At 34.8% G+C, this 12,677-nt stretch overlaps 1 protein-coding gene across 1 annotated transcript in view; it reads right to left on the bottom strand.

The window, feature by feature from the left end:
* The window catches only part of LOC141457225 (uncharacterized), an 84,436-nt gene that overhangs the window by 30,447 nt on the left and 41,312 nt on the right, over positions 1-12,677 (bottom strand). The gene's annotated exons all lie outside the window — the stretch shown is intronic.

The following is a 12,677-nucleotide window of genomic DNA, read 5'->3' as shown; positions in this document are numbered from 1 at the left end:
AACTACACTAACAAAGCTCTACACACTAACTGACTTAACTGCCCAACTGGCTAACTCTGAAGCACTCCACAACACTGACTCTCTCAAACTCTAACTGACTCCAACTGTGACTGCCTCACTCCAACTGCGACTGCCTCACTCCAACTTCGACTGTCTCACCCCCACCTGTCAATCACTGGCTGGGGAAAACACATACTGCCCCCACTCCAACTGGGGGCCGCTCCCTTAGTTTGCTTTTACACAGTGGTGGACCGTTATAGAGTTCGGTCCTCCTGAACTCCCAGAACAATCTAGCCCTTTCTTCTTTGCTCAGGTCAATTTTGTTACAATACACACAATGTAACCTACCTGACTCAAGTCAGCAAGTGTCTCTACGACTTGGAATCCACAATGAAGAGGTTATCTCTAACCCAAAATTTGATTAATCTACCCCTGATTATGGATAAAAGACCGAAACCGGTCAGGGATAGAATAGACATGATTCTATGTCGGATAAAATCAAAGATAAAAGAAAATCAATCAATTTTTTACACTATTAGAGTTAATTTTTTTTTTTTTAACATTGTATTTATACTTGTGACCATCTGATAGTGAAAAATTTATGGAGTAAAATAGTTTTTCTTTTAGCTGAGTGATTTTTTTTTATTGCATCGTTGATTGCAGTTGGTCCCTCCCTGATTTTAAGTTTTCTGGAAATTTTATTATTTTCATGAATTTTCTTTAAATAGAGATAATTTCTCGGAGTTTTATGGTGGAAATTCGATTGGGAAAATTTGACGTGATCATAATATTTTCTTTTGAAAAGCGTTCCACCAATTTTTAGTTTGTTTTCAATCATTCTATTAATTTCTAGACCCTACATGACGTAATTTGTTGGTAGACGGAACAGGAAATTCTTCTGAAAGCAAGTTTCAAAAATGTTTCAAACTAATACGGGCGTTACAAAAAGCTGTAACTAAAAGAGGAAATCCAGTGCCACTAGAATTGTGTGAGTGTAGATTATGTTTCGTTGAGAGCACACAATCGTACGCACTTCCCGCTGGCTCTCTCTCTCTTAGTGCCTAAGGCCCCTCTTCATGAATGACCTAGTGTTGAAGAGCCCTTCAATTACCGGACCACTGCCACTCTAATACTTTGTATTTCCTGCAGATATTCTATCCTATACAATAAAATTCAGGTTTTTCAGCTGCTCGTTTCTTCTTTTATATAAGTATATATTTTTTAAATCAAGTCTGTTTTCAGACGCTCAGTTTGTTACAGTAGTTATCTGTTTTTGATTTGGATCCTATTTGGAAGTTTTCCTTATAAAAAAAATGGCTTCAAAACTATTTTCTTTACTCGAAACTTGTTTGATCAAGGCGCATTTCTAGTGTCAAACTTAGTAAATAAATTGCATACAAATAGATCGATAAGTTTTATCTAGAATAATCAATTTTTTCACGTTGTGAGAGAGACTTAGGATAATATTAATAGTGCATCACAATTTAGAATTTAGTATCACGTTTGGTACTTACTGCACTGTAGGTTGTAAAACTGTAATTAAAACTGTCCGGTAGGACAGTTGTATAAGGGTTGACCATCAAAAACTGCACGAAAAAGTGTAACGTTGAAAAACACCCAACTTTGACAATTTTTTTCTATTTTTCTATAAAAGATAAAATTCCCAAATTTTCTTTATAATATAGGGCAAATCCTCCTTTATAACTGTAATTTTTTTGCAACCACCCAGATCTAATAGGTTTCGAGAAAAAAGTTGCCGAAAATGAGCAAAAACGGCTTTTTCAAAAAATGTTCTTGTTCTTCTTCTTCTTCTTCTTGTTGTTGTTGTTGTTCTTGTTACCTTTTTTGTAAACAACGTAGCGCCTAAACGCGTGAACCGATTTTCATGAATGAGGTGTCATTCGATTCGGAATTTTATGTAGATGTGCCTTTTGGGGGTCTCGGCCCTGTACATCGAATGGGAGAGGAGTTAGCCCCCTTTATGTAAGGCCCCCTCCAAAATTATTATTACTAATTACTCTGTAAATCTTGGCCCGATTTTGATAAAATTTGGTAGGATGATAGGGTTAGGGCTCCCCTACCTAACATTAAAGCGACGATCTGCTCTTACACTTGTTAAGAGGAAGTATAGCAATCATTTCAAATTATCGAGGCGTGAACCGATTTTCATGAATGAAGTGTCATTCGAATCGAAATTTTGTACAGATTTGTACTTTAAAAGTCTCGACGCTGTGCCTTATAAGGAGGGGAGTTTGCCCCACCCAAGTAAAGCCCTTTCTAAATCTATTATTACCAATATTTCTATAACGCTTAGTCCGATTTTGATAAAATTTAGCACGAAGCAGTAATTAAAGCTCCTCTACGTGGCTGTGATGTGCCATCATGCTCTTACACCTACTAAGAGGAAGTACTGCAATCGTTAAAATTATCAATGGGTGAACCTATTTACATTATGAATGAATTGTCGTTCGATTCAAAATCTTTGCCTTTTAGGGAGAAGTACTGTAATCGCAGTTTATTTTTCTTGCTCCTCTTAAAAGGAAGTACTGAAATCGCAGTTTAATTTTGCTATTTACGTACAAATACCTTCCTATTTTATTCAAAACGCTTTCTCAAAAAAATGGTTATTGAGGATGGTTTGGGGACCGCAACTATAATCATTCTTTAAAAAGATCTCTCCAGTGGTAGTTACGGTTCCGATTTAACACCTTATCAGGTTATAATGATAGAATAGCTTATTCCAAATTTTAAAAAATCTGTAAAGCAGACGTAACTTTGCAAATAGACAAAAAGGAAAATCTATCCAAAAGGTACAAAAATCTCCTTAACAAAAACTTACAGTTTTAAAAGTTAAGTATAAGGGTTGATTAAACGCCAAAAGGTACACAAATCAGCAGTTCCCAACATTTCATTAATACTTCATTGATATAATTTAAGTAATTTTACTGCATTAACTTTTCCTTCACATTTTTTAGAATTTATTAGATGTCACAGACCCTTATGCTGGCCAGTTCATTCATAATATTTTTTTATTATAATTATGATAAAATGAGTGATGAATTATTCTGAGTAGTCACATATACATGCATGTTAAAGTAGAAAAAAACAAAGTTAGAGTCGGCCACTTTTTAAATTTCAATCACGGAGGATTCAAAACAATATTTCAGTCTTAAATTCGTCTTACCGAAATATTCGTGAGCACAAATAACATACATTTAATAACAAGTAGATTATTCAACAATATTTACTCATTTCTCAATTGTAATTTAATTTAGTCCCCCTAATTTTACTTATGGTAAAATACTGGAATAATTAGCTGTCCTAAAAATATGCATATCTTTATTTTCTTTATTTTATATTACATATATATAACATTGTGGGAAGAACACCTAGATTGAGAATGTAATTGAAGAAAACTATATTATTTGCGATAAAGCCAGATTATTTATTACTTATTATTACAAACGTTTGACTACAACATAAAATAACAATTACTTTAATCGAAGAATGAACTTAAACCAATGATTTTTATTTAAAAATAAAAATAAATGCATAAAATTATTGATGTAAAAAAAGTTTATGAATTTTTTAGCCTCTTATTTTTTTTATATTTTTTATAACGTTTTCTTTTTCACCTGTGATTAATAGTTTGATTATTATAGATAAATAGATATTACAGTCAATCTAAGTTAAATGGTGTGCTACTTGAGTAAATATTTTGTAGACGAAAATGGCCAGCATAAGGGTCTGTGACATCTAATAAATTCTAAAAAATGTGAAGGAAAAGTTAATGCAGTAAAATTACTTAAATTATATCAATGAAGTATTAATGAAATGTTGGGAACTGCTGATTTGTGTACCTTTTGGCGTTTAATCAACCCTTATACTTAACTTTTAAAACTGTAAGTTTTTGTTAAGGTCTAAACAGTAATGGAACATTAGAGATCCGTCTATCCCGATCCCACTATCTAAAAATGAACCCTTAATAGAATTTTCCAGGAAAAATGAATGGGTAACTAGTACACCAAGGATAATCTTCGTAGAGCATCTTAAGGCTCAGAAGTCCTATCCGGAAAAGCCAAACTCGTAAATCGACCTCAATTACTGAATTGGAGAAAGAAAAAGTAAAAAAAAAAAAAAATTGTATATCGATTTGACAGGCAATATCTAAAGATCGATACTTCCAAAAGAATAGTACATCCCAATCTGAGCAACACACTAAGCTGAAGACATAAAAGTTCATGAATTGCTATTTCAAGCCGAGGCACCTGACGTAATAATTTTCAGTCAATTAAATTGAAGAATTAAATCGAAATTTTAAAAGTTATACAAGTAAAGTAATGCTTTACAACCTTGAAAGTTTAAGATCTAAGTATATTCCCATATTCAGGAAACTAAGTAAGTTAATATCGCAGCTAGTGAATGACGATATGCGAAAATTCGTGCGAGTCAATTACTATCCTCCTCGTAAAATAACTATTTGTGACAATAGTTGCCAGTTCTTGCACATTTAATATTCATGATATTCGCAAATAAAGAACTAAATGGAAAAGTCCATTCCTTTAATTAAAAAAAAAAAGTAATTGCCCATTTCTTCAGGTGGGCCTTACGCCCGACTACGAAATTAGGTGTCAGGAAGCGACTTTACTATAAATTCCTTTTATTAACTATTAAATAAAATCCAAGGCGAAGACCCCGGGAATCGAACCCGCCTACCATTCATTAATTAAAATCATTTAAAAAATTTTACTAATTAAAACTGTCCGGTAGGACAGTTGTATAAGGGTTGACCATCAAAAACTGCACGAAAAAGCGTAACGTTGAAAAACACCCAACTTTGACAATTTTTTTCTCTTTTTCTATAAAAGATAAAATTCCCAAATTTTCTTTAAATTTTACTCCAAACCCTCCTTCATAACTGTAATTTTTTTGCAACCACCCAGATCTAATAGGTTTCGAGAAAAAAGTTGCCGAAAATGAGCAAAAACCGCTTTTTCAAAAAATGTTTTTGTTCTTGTTCTTCTTCTTCTTGTTCTTGTTCTTGTTGTTACCTTTTTTGTAAACAACGTAGCGCCTAAACGCGTGAACCGATTTTCATGAATGAGGTGTCATTCGATTCGGAATTTTATGTAGATGTGCCTTTTGGGGGTCTCGACCCTGTACATCGTATGGGAGAGGAGTTAGCCCCCTTTATGTAAGGCCCCCTCCAAAATTATTATTACTAATTACTCTGTAAATCTTGGCCCGATTTTGATAAAATTTGGTAGGATGATAGGGTTAGGGCTCCCCTACGTAACATTAAAGCGGCGATCAGCTCTTACACTTGTTAAGGGGAAGTATAGGAATCGTTTCAAATTATCGACACGTGAACCGATTTTCATGAATGAAATGTCATTCGAATCGAAATTTTGTACAGATTTGCACTTTAAAAGTCTCGACGCCGTGCCTCATAAGGAGGGGAGTTTGCCCCACCCAAATAAGGCCCTTTCTAAAACTATTATTACCAATATTTCTATAACGCTTAGTCCGATTTTGATAAAATTCAGCTCGAATAAGTGGTTAAAGCTCCTCTACATTGCTGATGCTCTTGCACCTACTAAGAGGAAGTACTGCAATCGTTTAAATTATCAATGAGTGAACCGATTTAAATCAATGAATTGTCGTTCGATTAAAAAATCTTTGCCTCTTTGCCTAGAAGTTCTGCAATCGCAGTTTATTTTTCTTACTCCTCTTAAAAGGAAGTAATGAAATCGCAGTTTAATTTTGCTATTCACGCACAAATACCTTCCTATGTTATTCAAAACGCTTTTTCAAGAAAAGTTGTTACTGAGGATGGTTTGGGGGACCTTAACGATAATCATTCTTTAAAAAGATCTCTCTAGTGGTAGTTACGGTTCCGACTTACCATCTTATCAGGTTATAATGATAGAATTGCTTATTCCAAATTTAAAAAATCTGTAAAGCAGATATGTAACTTTGTAAAATAGACAAAAAGGAAAATCTATCCAAAAGGTACAAAAATCTCTTTAACAAAAACTTACAGTTTAAAATGTTAAGTATAAGGGCTGATTAAACGCCAAAAGGTACACAAATCAGCAAGCACTCAAAATTTCATTAATTCTTCATTAATATTTAAGTAATTTTACTGCATTAATATTCATTAATATTTTTTAGAATTTATTAGATGTCACAGACCCTTATGCTGGCCACTTCATTTATAATATTTTTTTGTTATAATTATGATAAATCACACATATGTACATGCATGTTAAAGTAGAAAAAGACAAAGTTAGAGTAGGCTACTGTCTTGAATTCGTCTTACCGAAATATTCGAGAGCACAAATAACACACAGTTATAACAAGTAGATTATTCAACAACAATTATTGATTTCTCTATTTTAATTTAATTTTACTTATAGTAAAATACTGGAATAATTAGCTGTCCTAAAAATATACATATCTTATTTACTTTATTTTACATATTACATTTTTTTTTATAAAAAAAAGTTTTGAATTTTTTAGCCTCATAATTTTTTTTTTATTTTTTATAACGTTTTTCTTTTTAACCTGTATTTAATAGTTTGATTATTATAAATAACTAGATATTACAGTCAATCTACAGTGCTACTTGAACAAATATTTTGTAGACGAAAATGGCCAGCATAAGGGTCTGTGACATCTAATAAATTCTAAAAAATATTAATGAATATTAATGCAGTAAAATTACTTAAATATTAATGAAGAATTAATGAAATTTTGAGTGCTTGCTGATTTGTGTACCTTTTGGCGTTTAATCAACCCTTATACTTAACATTTTAAACTGTAAGTTTTTGTTAAAGAGTTGACCTTAGGAAAGGGATTAACTCCAGGTTAGCATACTGCATTCCCACGCGATGATCCTGAGTCTAAATCCAGTTGCTGGTTCTCAGATTTTCTCGTGCTAGGAATTTTTTAGAGCTCACACTGTTCAGTGATGGACAGTGCACTGAATGGAGGCTGGCAGTATACTGGAAGAAGATGTGCACGCCAATGAACCCAAGAGATGCTGCGACACGCCATAAAGTTAAAAAAATTAATTGATCTTCCAGCCAAATAAGATGATTTTTTTAATGATGAAACTTTGAGTCATTATTAAGTTTTTTTGTTGCGCTTATTTGTGGCTACAATCAGCGCGTTGGTGCTATAAGTAACAATGATAAAACAGTAACAATGAAGCAAACGAGTGGAGAAGTTACCCAGAGGTAACACTCCAAAACATTATGACAATTAGTCGCTCTCTTCACTTGAGAGGAGATCACGAGGCCACACTGTCTCTTAAGACGTCTTGTCCAGGTTATCAGGAATAGTTCTAGAAGAAAGATTTGGAGCTAGAGGATATGAGATTGTAAGTTGCAGTGGAGTTTCCTGTATCCGGTTTTGACGACTTCGTTGAGGAAAGGAATTTTGAGGTCCAGGTTGGAGACATAAAAAGGAGCGTGTACAATAGTTCGAAGTATTTTAGATTGTAGAGATTGAATCCTTTGCAGATTGGAGCGTTAGGTTGGAACCCCACAGCTCTAATCTCATACACCCAGATAGGTTTTTAAAATAGAAGAATACATTAGTCTTTTATTGTCTAGAGACAGTTTAGCTATATCGTCTCAGAGTCTTTTATGTAGTCGACTGCGTCTGCTTAGTTCTGTTCATTTTATGTCTTCCATTATTAAGTAAACTGAAATTGTGGTAAGCACCGCACAGCTCGGTAATTTTATCCGTCTCAGCTCGCGTGTTATAAGTCACAGTTAGTGACTAGAAGCAAGTGTTGTGTGAACCGGAAACAAAACTAAAATTGAAATCTCTACACCATATCCCCAAATCTGATACATGCGTGCTATAACGGATATACATAATCAATGATATAAAGTATACCTTAATTAATTAAAATTATTACGGGACCCTCCTTCCTAGATAGATATACATTACTCGGGAAGAATTCAGCATCATCCAGATGGGTAATTCATACTTGTCGAGATTTAATTAATGGGTGACTGCTATCAAATCTACTCGCTAACGGAGCCTCATTATTCTACATCTGTTTGTACGTATATAGATACTCGTATTGGGCGAGGTATTTATTATAGATCGTGGAAGCTTATTACGACTCTAACGGTAACATTTTGCCTGCTTCCTGCTTCCGTACAGTATTCTCTCGTTACATCACTGTCCACCAATGAACACTGTGAGCTCTAAAAAGTTTCTAACAAGAGAAAAATCTAAGGATCAGCAGCTGGATTTGGTACCCAGGATCATCCTGCGTTGGAAATCCAGGACGCTAACAACTGGCTGAGCAAATCCTTTCTCTGATTTTTGCGTTATTTTACAAATTATTATTATAGGAACTTTATTCATAGGTTATGTCATTCCTTGAGGATATGCTGTAGGGAGCCACAAATCCACCATCTGCCGTCAAGTACTCAGGAAGTGAATTCTGCGCTATGATATCTTTGGAACTTTGAGGCTTAAAGGAGATTGGGAGATTGTAGCGCAGAAGGAACTGGTAGGGAAAGTTCACAACCTTTTTGGAAGGGGAGGTGTCATCTACTAGATCCGAAAAAGGGGAAGGCACAATAAGGCTCTTGGGGCTGTGGTGCCGTGGGGCGTAGGTTCCGTCCCGTTTTCTAATCTTAATCTTATAGGAAGTGAATTAGGGTTAATTTAAAAGTGAAGGTTATCATTAAATTGAGTTAAATAAATTTTGCAATTTAAATTTTTCAAATATCTATTTTTAGAAACATGATAATAAACTAAAATGATAAAGATTCTTTGGCTAATACTCCAGTAAGCAATGTATCAAGCTAGCTATCCCAGCTTGGCCATTAATTAGGCGGACCACTAACAAGATCCCTGACAGTGAGCGTCTAATCTGGGATGGGCTGGTTTACCCAGCTGACGGTGGGATTCAGGTGACCCAGGGACTCTTGACTATACTAAATCGTCTCAAACAAATAAATTTGATTATCGTTAAGTTAGAAGGAATGGCCAAACACGACCCTCCGCACTCTTACCGCCTCCGCTGTCAGCGGACTCAACATGATTAGCTTAACTTCAGCCAACTTAATACTATTTATAACTTTATTGTAACTTAATTAGTTATATATCCTTACTAAGTAAATCTAACTTCACAACTTTCACTTACAGTGGTAAGAAGAAGAATTATAATTCGATCAAATTTTTCTCACCGGAAGTGAATGTTTCGGAAACTTCTGAAAATATCTTTTGTAAATACTCGCACGACTTTCTGAGCCAGGGGGTCGAAGGAAAAATAATTTCGAACCTAATATAGGCGAACCTTGCAAAGAAACACCAGGCACACCCCATCTCATTAATTGAGAAGCCAATACTGTAGTTACTTTACTTATTTATAATTACTTATTATTTAATAAAAATATTGAGGTATTTAAATTTAAACAGTAAGATATTTTTTATCAAACTATTTGTTACACAAGGTAAAATTTACTTTAATAATGTTTAAAAAATCATAAAATAAATGTACAAACAAAGTAAGTAATAGATAAGTTTTATTTTAATTAACTGAAAATTACTTTTATGTGGGTGGTCGATGGAGATTTCGAAAAATTATATAGGGGGGTCCATGATCAACAAAAGTTTGGCGACCCCTGCACCATAGGCACCGAGACTTCCTTAATGTTTGAAGATCATCGTCGTATTTCCTGTAGAGAGTAACTACCGCTGGGTAGTTTCTCAACTCCTGCCTTTCAAGAATTCATTTATCCTATGTATTCCTTTTTTACTTATTGTATATATTTACCATATACAGATTGTAAATAAGTTAATTACTAATAATAATTTCGAATTTTGCAACATAGAAAACATTGTAAATGATTTTTTAGTTTGCATTTATCCCCTCCCTATTGTTTTTTTTCATGAATTAAGGCGCGTCAACATCTAAGGTTACTGGCGCCCGGAGCTTTTTTCAGTGCACTGCCGGCGTCCGGACAGTGAGCTGTAAGAAGCTCCTAGGAAGAGAAAATCTAAGGGTCAGCTGCTGGATTCGAACCCGGGACCTCCGCTCCGCTCCCTATTTTCCCTATTTTCTTTTGCTGATGACACCGCTATCCTTACATCCCACGAAGATTCTGTGATCGTAACCCGAACGCTTTAACTCCATCTTAAACTTTTTGATGATTGGTTTAAGAAGTGGAGAATTAAAATTAAACACAGAAAAATGTAACCACATCACCTTCACTCTTCGGAGAGTGACTTGTCCTCCAGTGTTTTTAAATGGTAGAATTCTTCCTTCTGTGGATAAAGTTCGCTACTTGGGACTCCATTTTGGACAGAAGACTCACTTGGAATGTGTACATACTAAACTTAAGAGAGACAGGAATTAAACCGACGTTACAAACTGGTTCTCACGATTACTTGACAAACGTTCCCCATCTTACTCTAGACAATAAAGTGCTCATCTAGAACACTATACTGAACACCTTTATGGACTTAACGGAATAGAAGTGTGGGGCTCTAGTTATAACCGACTACAAACACTCCAACCCAAAATTCTTCGCAGAATCACTAATGCTCCATTTTACGTTTTTAACCAAACCATTCACATAGATCTCGAATGTTCCTTTTGTAGGCGACCTCATCACATCTCGGTACAAACAATTTCATAACTCTCTCTCTCTCTCCCCACTACAATCCGTTAATCCGAGAACTTTTTTCCCAATCCATTCCTGGGAATCCCCAATGGAAGACTGAGACGCCGGTGGCCAAGAGATGATGGAGTAAAATTGATGTACAATTTTTCCTTTGTAAATATATAAATATCCCTCTCCCTTCTCATTCAATCTCTATTCTCACTCAGCTCTATTACCTTGCTAATTACTCTCATCTCGCTCATCTCAAGTTCTTCACTATCCTTTATCACATTTACTATCTATCGCCTGCATATTTCTCCTTTCTCAATGCTTGTAAATATCTCGGAGGCTTGTCAGTGGACATCTGCTCCTCTGTTGTGCTCATCTTTCCCCTTCATCATATTTACTAGATGCTAATGTTGCAGTTGTAAATTTTTCTATAAATAATTTTTTTTAAAAAAAGAAGCATTTATCTGCTATTGAAATTAAATTTCTGTGGATACTGAGGGCCATAATGTTCCCAAAATTGACTATTATCCTTCCCTCGCATTTTATAAGACACTTTGGCATTACATCTATAGTCTAAATAATAACCTATTATATGTTAAATTTTAAAGGAGGAATAAACACAGTAACGCTAGCATTTTAGGCAATTTGTTGAAATTTATAAACTATGGGCATTAGATAAAAAATGGCAGGATCAGTTCATAGATGATCTTCCGCTCAAAAATAAAATGAATAACGTAATCAATATACGTGATATTTCCGGTTTAGCAATTTTAGCGACGGAAATTCTGACCTAAAATGAAGCTTTCTATTGATTCTTCTAGAACTTGTTATCTCTATTATAGCTTGTTATTAAATGCTATCAGACTTGCTGGAGCCTTTTAATGCTCTAAAAACTTTTGTTTGTACTTTTGTTTCCCCTCCATATATCCCCCCACCCCTGACTAAATAAGGATGTTAAAACAAAAAAAAAATTAACCCACTCTTGACGTCTACAAAAAGACGGGGTAAAAAGCAGTGGCTACACTCATCACATGATGAAAGCAGTGTTGCCACACCACCCTGTACGTAACACTTCATATAATAAAGACAAAAAAAATTATTCTCCCCCCCCCCACACGTACAACTTGTCTCTCCATAATTATGTAATTGTCCTGGCCTAACAAATACTATGTTAACAAAAAATATCACCGTCAACTTAAAAAAAAATAGAAACAACTAGGGAACGAGTAATTGATTCAAGTAAAACGATGTCTTTCGATTAAATAGGATTCGATTTATAGCTTGAATTGTGAACATGGTAGATTCTAGGGTAAATCTAGCAAGGCTACTTTATATGGGTAGACTGTTGCACAAACAACCAGGTGGCTTAATACTTTGTACTTAATACATAAGTTAAGAAATATGTAATCACAAATCTAATCTCAACTGCTAGATTCAGTTAAGGTTTTCAGCAAGTCAGGAAGTGTAGTGCGAGACGGAAACGGAAGTGGTATCGAAATATCTGGACCTAACTGATTAATGCTATCTCTGCTGATGGGCGAAAGGCTGAAACCGGTCAGGGATACACTATGACAGGATTAAATCAAAGACATTCTCCAGCACTAGTTAGCTGAATAAGATATTCCAAAAGCTGAGACTAAATGACTAGCGAGCAAAACCCTAGAGGACCCTAGAAACGATCCTTAGTAGAAACTTCCCTTACTAGACCTTCAGGGAGTTGGTACTAGAAAGTATTTCTGGCTGCAGTGCCTTGGTGAACAGGACCCTGGTCTCGTGTTAAAGGGTCCGCCTTGTAGCTAATTATGGATGCTAAATTATGTACAGACTCACTTACACACCGAAGGCCATTGGAAAGGACTGAAGATACTACTGATCTTATTTCCCCTAATATTAAATGATGATTCCTCCCAGTTACTTATTTTAAAAGAAACAAAGTAAAAAAAATTTAAAGATGGTCATTGTAAAAATGTAAACAAAGAAAAGTGCGAACAAGGATTGTTTTAGTGAAGCAACAAGTGTTATCCTCTTAGT

This window comes from Rhodnius prolixus, unplaced genomic scaffold (assembly GCF_049639745.1).
Source record: "Rhodnius prolixus isolate KJV_2025 unplaced genomic scaffold, Rpr scaffold_10, whole genome shotgun sequence".
NCBI classification, from domain to species: domain Eukaryota; kingdom Metazoa; phylum Arthropoda; class Insecta; order Hemiptera; family Reduviidae; genus Rhodnius; species Rhodnius prolixus.
This window is presented reverse-complemented; position numbering and strand designations above follow the sequence as displayed.